Genomic DNA, 13,047 nt, shown 5'->3' with positions numbered 1-13,047 from the left:
AAAGCCCATATCACGCCCTGTTTGGACGGTCGGCTTATGCAAAATTCATGGCACGACCATGTTATGTTTATCTGCAGCTCAAGATGCCGGGTTACAAGGGCACTATCACCGTGCATGGAACTCGGAAGATAGCTTTGGAATGTGAAGAAGGTGATGCTGCTTACGCAGAATCTGTTTGTGCAACAGAAGAATTGAAGTTTTACAAGGATAATGTTGACCCGACGGACATGACGTCTTTGAAAAAGCCAACCACGGAGCATGAGTCGGCGCTGAAGTTTAAGTTAGCTGACGATAGCAAGGTGATTGATTTTGTGCCTGGAAACTCATCCAAACAATTCATTATCGGTGCTAACTTGGATCCCAAATAGGAAAGCGCACTCATCGAGTTCATCCGTGAGAACCGAGACATCTTTGCATGGAAACCTTCTAACATGCCGGGTGTATCGAGAGAACTCGCTGAGCACACTCTCAATATTGATCCCAAGTTTAAGCCGGTCAGGCAGTTTCTTCGGCGGTTCAATAAGGAAAGGCGCAAGGCTATTGGAGAAGAGGTGGCCCGACTCTTGGCGGCCGGGTTTATTGTTGAAGTTTTTCACCCAGAGTTGTTGGCTAACCCGGTGCTTGTGCTAAAAAAGAACGACACTTGGTGTATGTGTGTGGATTACACAGATCTAAACAAGGCTTGTCTGGCTGATCCTTTTGCTCTCCCTCGTATTGATCAAATCATTGATGCTACGGCGGGTTGTGAGCGTTTGAGCTTTTTGGATGCTTATTCTGGCTATCATTAAATCAAAATGGCAGTTAAGGACCAGGAGAAGACGGTTTTCATTACTCCGCTTGGAGCCTTCTGCTATGTGTCTATGCCTTTTGGGCTTAAAAGTGCCCAGGCGACTTATCAGCGGTGTGTACAGAATTGCCTTCATAATTAGATTGGGCATAATGTTCATGCTTACGTGGACGATATAGTGGTGAAATCCAGAGAGAAGGAAACCTTGATAGCTGATCTGAAGGAAACCTTTGATAACCTCTGGGTCTACAAGATGATGCTTAACCCAGCCAAGTGCATTTTTGGAGTCCCAGCTGGCAAGCTTTTGGGTTTTTTGGTGTCTAACAGAGGCACTGAGGCTAACCCGGAAAAGATTAAGGCGATTACATCTTTGGCTAAACCGCGTGCATCAATGACGTTCAGCGGCTGGAGGCTCGTGTCGCAGCTTTGAGCTGGTTCATAAGCCGTTTGGGTGAGAAGGCTATGCCGTTGTATCAAATGATGAAGAAGACGGATGATTTTGTTTGGAGTGATGCTTCTAATTCTGCCTTTGAAGATCTGAAGAGACAGCTCGCTGAACCGCCGGTCCTTGCTGCTCCGATTGGGAAGGAGACACTGTTGTTATATGTGGCTACTAACACACGTGCTGTCAGTGTGGCCATTGTTGTCGAGCGCAAGGAGGCTGGCAAGGAACATCCGGTTCAACGGCCAGTTTATTACGTCAGTGAAGTGCTCATTGAGTCTAAACAGAGATATCCACATTGGCAGAAGCTTGTTTATGGGGTCTTCATGGCAAGCCGGAAACTTAAGCACTACTTTCAGGGTCATCCTATCATTGTGGTTAGCTCTGCCCCTTTGGGAGATATTATTCAAAATAGAGAAGCCACAGGACGAGTCGCCAAGTGGGCCATTGAGCTTGGGTCTCATGGTTTAAAGTATGTGCCACGTACTACCATCAAATCTCAAGCACTGGTGGACTTCATTAACGATTGGACGGAGTTGCAGATACCAGAAGAAAAGCCAGACTACACATATTGGACGATTCATTTTGATGGGTCCAGACAATTGGAAGTCTCGGGGGCTGGAGTTGTTTTAACTTCTCCTCGAGGTGACAAATTTTGTTATGTGTTGCGATTGATGTTTCCTTGTACTAACAACACAGCTGAGTATGAGGCCTTACTCCATGGCCTTCGAATGGCTAGAGAAATGAGCTTAAGCCGGGTACGGTGCCTGCGCGACTCAGATTTGGTGGATCAGCAAGTATCAGGCAAGTGGGATTCCAAGGATCCTCTCATGACGGCTTATCGCCGAGAGGTTGACGCCGTTGCTGGACATTTCAAGGGTTATCAGGTGGAGCACATTGACCGCAGAAAGAATGAAGTAGCTGATGCTTTAAGCCGGCTAGGATCTCAACGTAAGCCGGTGCCACCTAACACTTTTTTAGATGTTCTTCATAACCCTTCTGTCAAGTTGCCTACAAAGGAAGACTTGGCTGTTCCAGACCCAGAAGCACAATTGGTGGCGACTCTTCATATCATTCCAGATTGGACAGTACCATATTTGGCTTACACGACCCCGGGTGAGTTGCCGGAGGATGAAACCTTGGCTCGACAGATAACCCGGTGGTCTAAGTCAATGACAATTTCCAATCGAGAATTGTATCATCGCAGTGTCACCGGAGCGTTTCAACGTTGTGTCTCTCCTGAAGAAGGTCAAGAAATTCTTCGTGAGATCCATGAAGGAGATCGCGGCCATCATGCCGGTTCAAAGTCTCTTGTGGCCAAAGCTTTCCGTCATGGTTTTTACTGGCTAACGGCTCATGCTGATGCGGAAGATCTGGTCAGTAGGTGCGATGGGTGTTGTGAGTGTCAAAACCGGCGGATCTCAGGTAGGGGGTCCCGAACTGTGCGTCTAGGCCGGATGGTAACAGGAGGCAAGGGACACGAAGTTTTACCCGGGTTTGGGCCCTCTTGATGGAGGTAAAACCCTACGTCCTGCTTGATTAATATTGATGGTATGGGTAGTACAAGAGTAGATCTACCACGAGATCGGAGAGGCTAAACCCTAGAAGCTAGCCTATGGTATGATTGTTGTTCTGTATGTTGTCCTACGGACTAAAACCCTCTGGTTTATATAGACACCGGAGAGGGTTAGGGTTACACAAAGTCAGTTACAATGGTAGGAGATCTACATATCTGTATCGCCAAGCTTGCCTTCCACGCCAAGGAAAGTCCCCTCCGGACACGGGACGAAGTCTTCAATCTTGTATCTTCATAGTCCAGGAGTCCGGCTGAAGGTATAGTCCGGCCATCCGGACACCCCCTAATCCAGGACTCCCTCAGTAGCCCCTGAACCAGGCTTCAATGACGACGAGTCCGGCGCGCAGATTGTCTTCGGCATTGCAATGCAAGTTCCTCCTCCAAGTACTTCATAGAAGATTTTGAAGACAAAGATAGTGTTCGGCTCTGCAAAATAAGTTTCCACATATTGCCATAGAGAGAATAATATTTACACAAATCTAATCTGCTGACGTATTCCGTAGTGTGACGCACCACGGCCAAGCCTTTATTCGAATCGTTTTATTATCCCACCTCAGCGCGTCATGCGAGGCAGTTTCCTTGGCACGTCTTGTTAAAGCAGAGATCATGTCCCCTTATTCTGGGATTCTCATCAATACGGGCGTGGGTAACCCAACCGCGCCATTGATTACGACACTTGGAGATAAGCAAGTTTTACCAGGCTGGTGGGGACACGTAGTTGCGTCCACCCATATAAGGGGATAAGGATCCACCTTTTCACCTACGCCTTCTTCCTCCTTTGCCTATCCATTTTCACGCACTCGAGCTCCAGCGCCCAAGTCCGCACTCCCCACCTCAACCTTCTCCAACCATGTCCGGAGCGGGAGGCAAGTGGATGGTCTCCTCCGTCATGGAGGGACACATCAAAAAACTGAGGAAGGACGGATACTTGTCTAACGACATCGCGTACCGGCTTCCCGAAGAGGGGCAGCTCCTCCCCACCCCAAGGCCCCATGAGAGGGTAGTGTTCCTTCCCCACTTCCTCCGCGGACTGGGCTTTCCTATCCACCCATTCGTCCGGGGACTCATGTTCTACTACGGCCTGGATTTCCATGATTTGGCCACGAACTTCATCCTCAACATCTCGGTGTTTATCGTCGTGTGCGAGGCTTTCCTCTGCATCCGCCCCCATTTCGGCCTATGGCTCAAGACTTTCAATGTCAAGCCGAAGGTGGTGCGTGGCAACCAGGCGGAGTGCGGAGGCGCCATGGTGGGCAAGATGCCCAACGTCTTATGGCTCGAGGGCTCCTTTGTGGAGACCCTGAAGGGGTGGCAATCGGGGTGGTTTTACATCACTGAGCCGCGCGACCCTGAGTGGGTCGCAGCCACCAAGTTCCGGTCCGGACCCCCAACGCGGCTCACGTTCTGGAAAGAGACGGGCCTGTCGTGGGGCAGCAAAGGAGAGGTGACTGGACTGCAAACATGCATCCAAACCCTGGTGGACAAGCAGCTCAAGCTTGTCAACGTAGTCCAGGTTATGCTCATCCGCCGGATCCTCCCGTGTCAACAACGGGCCTTCAATCTGTGGGAGTTCAACCCGGCGCAGCACCGAACTCTGAGCAGGCTCTTCGACACGGCGTACGAAGATGCCTGGAAGGTGCTTTTCAAGTGCGCCGAGGCTCCCGCATCCGCTACCGAGGATCGCGGATTCAGCGCGCAGTGTCACGCTAGCGCGGTAAGTTGGTTGTACCTTTTACAGGGTATTAGTTTTTCATAGTTTAACTCTATGTGGGATCTAAACTCCCTTACCTTTGACAGGTCTAGCAGGCGAAGTCAGGACAGATCGACTGTCCGGCTGCATTGCCCGAAGACCCAGCCGATGCCCGCTTGGCGAAGCTGCTAGTTCCGGCACCCCATGTGGTGCCGCAGAAGAAGGCCATAGGGACTCGAAAAAGTGCCCGGCGCCAGGAGGTGTCGGGTTCATCATCCGACGGCTCCAGGGCGCATTCCTCCCGTGAAGACGAGGAGGAGGAAGAAGAGACCTCTCCCCCTCCAGCTGGAGGAGAGAAGAAAAGGAAGGCCGCCCTCACTGGGAGGCCGAAGGGTCCAAGAAGGGGAAAACCCTTGCTCCGGACTACTCCACCAACGCCGACGATGGCGGAGAGGAGTGGCCGCTCAGGGCCAAGCCCCTGGCGAAATCGTAAGTGTCCGGATACCAGAGTAATTCATAGTATTCCTTTATTGCACAGCTTTCCCTTATGTCGAATATGATTATGCAGCCCACCCAAAGACCGGCTCGACGCATCGTCGAGCGGTTCACTGGACTCGTCGGATGTGAATTCGCTTCCGACGGCCACCTCCCCCTGCCCTACGGACGACACCGAAGTATTGTCCCAACAGGTTCCAAGCCAGGAGGAGGTGGTCCTGGAGGCGCCGCAAGGCGACCTCCCGGACTCCAGGAATAAAGGGGATAAAACCCCCCAGGGCTCCAAGTCCAGCCCTAGGCCGGACACCGCTCCAGAACCTTCAAAGGTTCCAGAGTCCAGCGAGCGACCTCCTTCCAAGAGGAGCAAGCCCACCGTGCCGGTGACCCCCGTCCAACCGCAGGCGCCGGACAATCTGTTGGAGGTGCTCAAAGGCGCCTCCATCAACGAGGAGCACCGCACCATTATGAGTGCGGTGGTCCAGAAGGTTCAGTCCACCAAGAGCGGACTGACTGAAGCTTGTGCTAGCCTTTTAACAGGCTTTGAGGTAAGTAAAGAATGTGTAAATAATATTACCGCATAGACAGTAGCCCCTGATGCTCTGTTTGGCGTTCGAGAAGAAAAGCCGAATAGAGGATCAAGTAAAATTCGCAGGAGTCTAACAAAAAGGAGTCAATATGTGTATGCATGCTTCTCTGCTGGCGTCCGCCGCACTGACTGCGGAAGTGGACACGCTAAAGCAGAACCTCGAGCAGTCCGAGCAAGAGCTCGGGCATGCCAAGAAGCAGCTTGAGGACAAGGAAGGTAAGAAATACCTTGTTTAAATATATATAAAAAAGTGCAATTGCAAAAAAGACAGGATTATCGTGGCTATTGTAGGGGCCACGTCTGAGGTGGCGACCCTTAAGCAAGCGCTGGTCGAGGCCGCGAAGAGGGCGGCCACGGAGCGCACCGAGCGGGAGAAGTATGAGGCCCAGGTTGGCAAGGTGCGGCAAGAGCTCCAGGCTCTCATGAGAAAATATGAGAGTTTGGAGCTTGACTCAAAGACGCGAGCGTCCGAGCTCACGATGGCTATTGAAAATGCCAAGTTTGCCAAGGCCGAATCCCAGAAGACCCTCCAGGAGTTGGATGCGGTGAAAAGATAGCGGCGGGTAAGGCATTCTTTATGCAAAGCAAACACATAAACGTGAGTTACTTGTTACTTATCCGAATCCGGAGCTCTCCAGGAGCATTCGCAGATCTTCCCCGTAGCGTGTCCGATGCCGCCGCATTCTATCGAGCCGAGGAGGGCAGCTCGACATAGAAGGTGTTCTGGTCTCGGTATGCTGAGGCCGGACACCCCGTGCCCCTGAGCGACCAGCTGAAGCAACTGGTCGAGCTCCACAAGGCGGCCGAACAGGCCATGAAGGGCCTCATAGTTTGGCCGTGGCCTGGAGAGGCTCTGCCTGGGAGCTATTTCGGGCTGGTGCGGCGGCTGGTGGGGGCCTGTCCAAGGCTCGAAGTCATCAAGCACTCCGTATGCATTGAAGGTGCCCATAGGTTCCTTGCCCATGCTAAGGTGCACTGGGGCAAGCTGGATGCTGAGAAGCTTGTGAAGGACGGGCCACCGCCGGGGAAAGAGCATCGCAAGCCCGAGAATTATTATACGGATGTTCTGAAGGGTGCCCCCCTTGTGGCGGATGAATGTTCCAGGGATGTAATTTTTGAGTAAATCTCGCTCATTTTGTCCTGTGCGCTGAAAACTTGTTCATATGCGCTAAGCAATGCTGTTGGAATTTAAAATATTACCTTCTGTGCGGCTGTTTATCAATTCTGAGAGATGGCGAGTCGTCGGCTTCTGCCCCCGTGCCGCTAGTGCTGGGGTGTTCGGGGATAAACCTGAGCGCTCTTTTTCCCATGTTTGGGTCCTTCGAGGGAGGCGCTTAGCACAACGAACAAGGCCATCGAACTATAATGCGTGAACACTCTCACTTAGCCATAGAATTCTATAATTTTAAATTTCGGCCAAGCCCCTGGTATTCGGAAGACCGAGTTCGGGGCGCTATCCACGCCTTGGCCGGACAGAGCCGACTCCTCGCTCTAAGCGGCATAAGTCTTTAGGGACTCGAAAAACCTCTCGAACAGCGACCAGCTCTCGCTTCATCATGATAGTCAGTTTTAGCTTTCTCTACTGAGGTGCTCTACCCGCTCAACTGGGGCACAATCGCAGTAGTTCTCCTAGTGCTACCTTAACCAACACAACGGAACGTAAGGCACCAAAACATAGGAGCCGAGCAAACCCAACTATTGACCCAAGACATGACTCGGAGCAGATGCATATAATGCTATAAGTTCGGGGTGCCACACTTGTTAAAGTGTTTGGACTTCTCACACCATGTTGAGGGGTACTAAAGCCCCTGGCGTATTTTGGCCGTACCAAAGTGTACGGGTGCAACATGTCGTTAAGGAACATATATTTGTAAAAAAAGAGTAATGCAAAAATAGACAAAAGCTATGCATTGTTTATTAAAAAGGGCTGCGATCAAAGCAGAACGATACAAATAATGCAATAAGCAAAAGGTTGGACTATTTAACATGTCCGTTCCAAGGGCAGGCTGCGGAATGGTATGCGAAACATGTATACTGCTCGTGATAGAGACCACCTGGGAGTTCCGTAATGCGGCATGGATTGTCTGCTTCCCTGGTTCTTGCATCGTTTGTGCGGCAATTGAACTGCCGAACAGGCCTTCCGAAGAATGGAGTCCTGAAAGTAAGAGAAAATTAAAAAATCGGCAGCCCCTGGTGCGGTTTAAGCCGTGTTTCGGGCGTGCCGTGATGGTGCCCCTCCCCCTGTACCCATGGTATTTCTAGTGCGTAGTTATGTACTAGAAGCACTGGCGTCGCATTTTTGCGAGGGCTGGGGTTGGGGCCGCATTGCTACGCCTGCTCGGAACGTGCCAGGCGGTCTTGTTGTAGGTTACTCCGGGCGCGCTTGACGGTGTCCGAATGTTTAATGGCCGGACTGGAGAACTGCTTGGCGAGGTTGCTTTGTACTTCCGCTGCAAGGGCCGCCGTGTGCTCCTCCGTTCGGAGGGAGCGTTCGGTGTTTACATTGACCGTAATTACTCCTCAAGGGCCTGGCATCTTGAGCTTAAGGTATGCGTAGTGCGGTACCGCATTGAACTTGGCGAATGCGGTTCGCCGAGCAGTGCGTGATAGCCACTGCGGAATGGGACTATGTCGAAGATTAACTCCTCGCTTTAGAAATTATCCGGAGATCCGAAGAACACTTCAAGTGTGAATGAGCCTGTATAGTTGGCCTCTACACCTGGTATTACGCCTTTAAAGGTCGTTTTGGTGGGCTTAATCCTCGAGGGATCTATGCCCATTTTCCGCATTGTATCCTGGTAAAGCAGGTTCAGGCTGCCGCCGCCGTCCATAAGGACTCTAGTGAGATGAAATCCGTCAATAATTGGGTCTAGAACCAATGCGGGGAATCCGCCATGACGGGTGCTAGTGGGATGGTCCCTTCGATCAAAGGTGATCGGGCAGGAGGACCATGGGTTGAACTTTGGGGCGACTGGCTCTACCGCGTATACGTCCCTTAACGCGCGCTTCCGCTCCCTCTTGGGGATGTGGGTTGCGTATATCATGTTCACCGTCCATGCTTGTGGGGGAAAACCCTTCTGTCCACTGTTGTTCGGTGGCTGGGGCTCTTCGTCGTCATCGCTATGCAGCCCCTTGTCGATATTTTCGGCATTTAACTTGCCTGCCTGCTTGAACACCCAACAATCCCTGTTGGTGTGATTGGCCGGCTTTTCAGGGGTGCCATGTATCTGGCACAAGCGGTCGAGTATTCGGTCCAAACTGGATGGGCCCCTAGGATTTCTTTTGAATGGCTTTTTCCGCTGACCGGATTTATAGCCTCTGAATCCGGCATTAACTGCCGTATCCTCAGCATTGTCGCCGTTAATGCGACGCTTCTGCTTGTTGCGACGCGACCTGCCACTACTATCCCTGGTATCCGAATTACCAGGGTTCTTGGTCATATTATTGCTACGAGCAAGCCAGCTGTCTTCTCCCGCGTAAAAGCGAGTCAAGAGTGTCGTGAGTGCTGCCATAGATTTCGGCTTTTCCTGTCCAAGGTGCCGGGCAAGCCACTTCTCACAGATATTGTGCTTGAAGGCTGCTAGGGCCTCTGCGTCCGGACAGTCGACTATTTGATTTTTCTTTGTTAGGAACCATGTCCAGAATTGCCTGGCCGATTCCTCTGGCTGCTAAATTACGTGGCTTAGGTCATCGGCGTCTGGTGGTCGCACATAGGTGCCCTGGAAATTGTCGAGGAATGCGGTTTCCAGGTCCTCCCAACAACTGATTGATCTTGCTGGCAAGCTGTTAAGCCAATGCCGAGCTGGTCCTTTAAGCTTGAGCGGGAGGTATTTGATGGCGTGGAGATCATCGCCGCGGGCCATGTGGATATGAAGGAGATAATCCTCGATCCATACCGCAGGATCTGTTGTGCCATCATATGATTCGATGTTTACGGGTTTGAAACCCTCGGGGATTTGATGATCCATTACTTCGTTTGTGAAGCATAGTGGGTGTGCGGCGCCTCTGTACTGGGCTATATCACGACGTAGCTCCAATGAGCTTTGTCTCCTGTGTTCGGCCATACCAGATTTGTGTCCGGCGTGACGATTACCGTCTCGAGTCATGGGGCGCCCACGCGATCCGTAGATCGATATTGTTTGCCTTGCCTTGTCCTCCAACATATCTCGTAGGTCTGGCGCATTTTCCCGTGCCTTGGTACGGGGTGCGGCTTGAGTGGAGGGCCGAGAGGCCTCTCTGTCGTGGCCATGAGGTGGCTGGTCGGTCGTATCAAGTGCTGGTGATGTAAGTTTAAGTGCTTCCTCCTCTAATTGGGGTAGCAACCTACGCTTTGGGTAGCTCTTGGAGGGGCGTTCGAGTTTATGCTCTTCGGCCGCAAGGACTTCAGTCCATCTGTCGACTAGAAAATCTTGATCAGCTCTAAGTTGTTGCTGTTTTTTCTTGAGGCTTCTTGCTGTGGCCATAAGCCTGCGTTGAAAATGCTCTTGCTCGACGGGATCCTATGGCACGACGAATTCGTCGTCGTCGAGGCTTGCCTCGTCTTCGGAGGGAGGCATATAATTATCGTCCTCGACCTCTCTATCTGCCGCTCTCTCATGAGGGTTGGCTTCTCCGTCCTCATGTGCTGAATCTTGCTGGAGGGGGTTTTGTTCGGCACTCTCCGGAGTATTATTATCTCTCGTGCTGGAATCACCGTATTTGCTTTGGCCGGATTTTGAGCGGCGCCGCTGACGCCGGCGCTTAGGTTGTTTCTTGGAGGGGTCATCCTCCACTGTTCCATCGCCATCGCCTTCTTTTGGGGTGTCCACCATGTATATGTCATACAACGAGGTGGCTTTCCAGGGCCCAATAGGCATTGGTTCTTCATCATCTCCTGCATCGGTGTCCATACCGTCGATGTCTTCGGAGTCGAAGTCGAGCATGTCGATTAAATCGTCGACAGTGGCTACAAAGTGGGTGGTGGGTGGGCGTTGAATTTCTTCATCGTCCGTATCCCAACCTTGCTAGCCGTAGTCCGGCCAAGGCTCTCCTGATAAAGAGAGAGACTTTAGTGTCTTCAAAATATCGCCGAAAGGCGAGTGCTGAAAGATGTCCGCGGTAGTAAACTCCATGATCGGCGCCCAATCGGATTCGATCGGCAGGGGCGCGAAGGGTTCAGAGTCCGGAGAGGAGTCCGGCTCCTTGGAGTCACGAGTCTCGCGGAGTGCGGGGCTGGTGTTCGGCTCGAACGCCGTTGGGATCGCAGCCCCCGAGGCGGCGTCCAACCACCCATCCTCGACCGGCGCAGATAGCTCCGAATTAAGGGTCGAAGCCGATGCGGGTGCGGCCTCCAGGGCACTATTCGGCGGCAGAGCTAGATCATGCTCGTCGTGACAGTGCGGCGCGCTCGGCAGTGGCTCAAATCCGTCGAAGATCAAGTCCCCGCGGATGTCAGCCATGTAGTTTAAACTTCCAAATCTGACCTGACGGCCAGGGGCATAGCTCCAGATGGCCATCAAGATCTGTTCGGGGAGGAAGGTCTCACCCTGGACTGCATCGCTATTGATGATCGTAGGAGCCTTCAAGCCTAACGGCGACGACACAGAGGAACTCTCAATGAAAGCACCAATGTCGGTGTCAAAACCGGCGGATCTCGGGTAAGGGGTCCCGAACTATGCGTCTAGGCCGGATGGTAACAGGAGGCAAGGGACACGAAGTTTTACCCAGGTTCGGGCCCTCTTGATGGAGGTAAAACCCTACGTCCTGCTTGATTAATATTGATGATATGGGTAGTACTAGAGTAGATCTACCACGAGATTGGAGAGGCTAAACCCTAGAAGCTAGCCTATGGTATGATTGTTGTTCTGTATGTTTTCCTACGGACTAAAACTCTCCTGTTTATATAGACATCGGAGAGGGTTAGGGTTACACAAAGTCGGTTACAATGGTAGGAGATCTACATATCTGTATCGCCAAGCTTGCCTTCCACGGCAAGGAAAGTCCCTTCCGAACACGGGACGAAGTCTTCAATCTTGTATCTTCATAGTCCAGGAGTCCGGCTGAAGGTATAGTCCGGCCATCCGGACACCCCCTAATCCAGGACTCCCTCAGCGGCTTAGAGGGATGACCCACCATGCGATCCAGCAATGGATCAGGTCAACTCCAGTTAAGTCATTTCCCAATAAGGCTTGAATCCTTTTGATAGATGGGATAAGCTTCTTGCGTTCAGCAGTAGTAAGCTTGTTAGGGAGCACAAACTTAGAATCAAGACGCTCCGCGCGATAACCTGGCAGTTGTTTTTCATCAGCTAGCAACGTGTCTTGGCAATAGAACCAAGGTTGGTTCCAATCTTTGGGATGGCTTGGTAAGACTACTAAAGGAAAGACAGCACCCTGTCGGCATTGAATTGAGATTCCGCCAAGTTCCAAGCTAGGGCCATTGGTGCATTCATTCTGGCGGTTCAAAAAAAAGTACTCTCTAAAGAGCTCCATAGTCGGTTCTTCTTGAAGATATACCTCACAGAGAACTTGAAAATTGCAGATGTTGGATATATAGTTGGGCACAAGATCTTGTGGATGAAGCTTGAAAAAATGCAGAACGTCTGTGAAGAACTTTGAGCCAGGTGGTGAAAAACCCCGATTCATGTGGTCAGTAAAGATGATGACTTCACCGTCTTTGGGCTGAGGACGTTCTTCATCCGGGTCAGGGGCACGATAAGACATAATGTTTTTCTCTGGAAAAAATCCAATGGTGACAAATTCCTTCAAAGTGTCCTCAGTGACTATGGAAGGAACCCAGTTGCAGACCGTTTGTGCTTTGGACGGCACGATGAAAAAAGGACAAACTGAAAAGAAAGTAATGCGCCAGTTCAAATTATTGGTGGAATTATAGGTTAAATGATGATAGTACAGATGAGTAATTGTGGCTTAAGTAAGGGCTAATGATATATAAAGGAAAAATGAGCTGGCATGATAAGCCGCCTTGACTAAAGATGTTCAAAGGTTATCGGAGTCAGAATTGGCTAAGTGCTGAGATAAACAAGTTTCACAAGTTGTTGCTATTATTTTGGATCAAGATGGTTCGAAAAAGGGAAATAAATCTGGACATAAGAACCGGCACAGAGGAGTTCGTCAGTTCTAAAGAGGCATTTGTACAGGAGAAAGGGATCTACTAGCATCTGAAATGGATGCAAAACAACTACCGCATAGGTTCTATACTTCTTTTAGATCAAAGGAGGGTGCGGTGGAGAAATTGAAAGGAATCTGCGATGAACATCGAAGAACACAAGAAAGACCTCGCAAACCCTAAATGCAGATCTAATTTTTGAGAAAGCAAGAACTTACGGACGCAGATCTACTGTGGAGGGTCGTCGCTATTTCTTTGGACAGCTCAGGGTGATGCAGCGGCCGAGCTTGAGGACGACGATGAGCGCTACGGCGGCAGCGGAGCTCGAGCGACAGAAGGGTTGCGAGAGAGGAAGAAGACGATGGAA

Source organism: Triticum dicoccoides, chromosome 3A (genome assembly GCF_002162155.2).
Source record: "Triticum dicoccoides isolate Atlit2015 ecotype Zavitan chromosome 3A, WEW_v2.0, whole genome shotgun sequence".
Classification (NCBI taxonomy): domain Eukaryota; kingdom Viridiplantae; phylum Streptophyta; class Magnoliopsida; order Poales; family Poaceae; genus Triticum; species Triticum dicoccoides.
The sequence above is the reverse complement of the archived record's forward strand: the minus strand, read 5'-3'. Positions refer to the sequence as shown.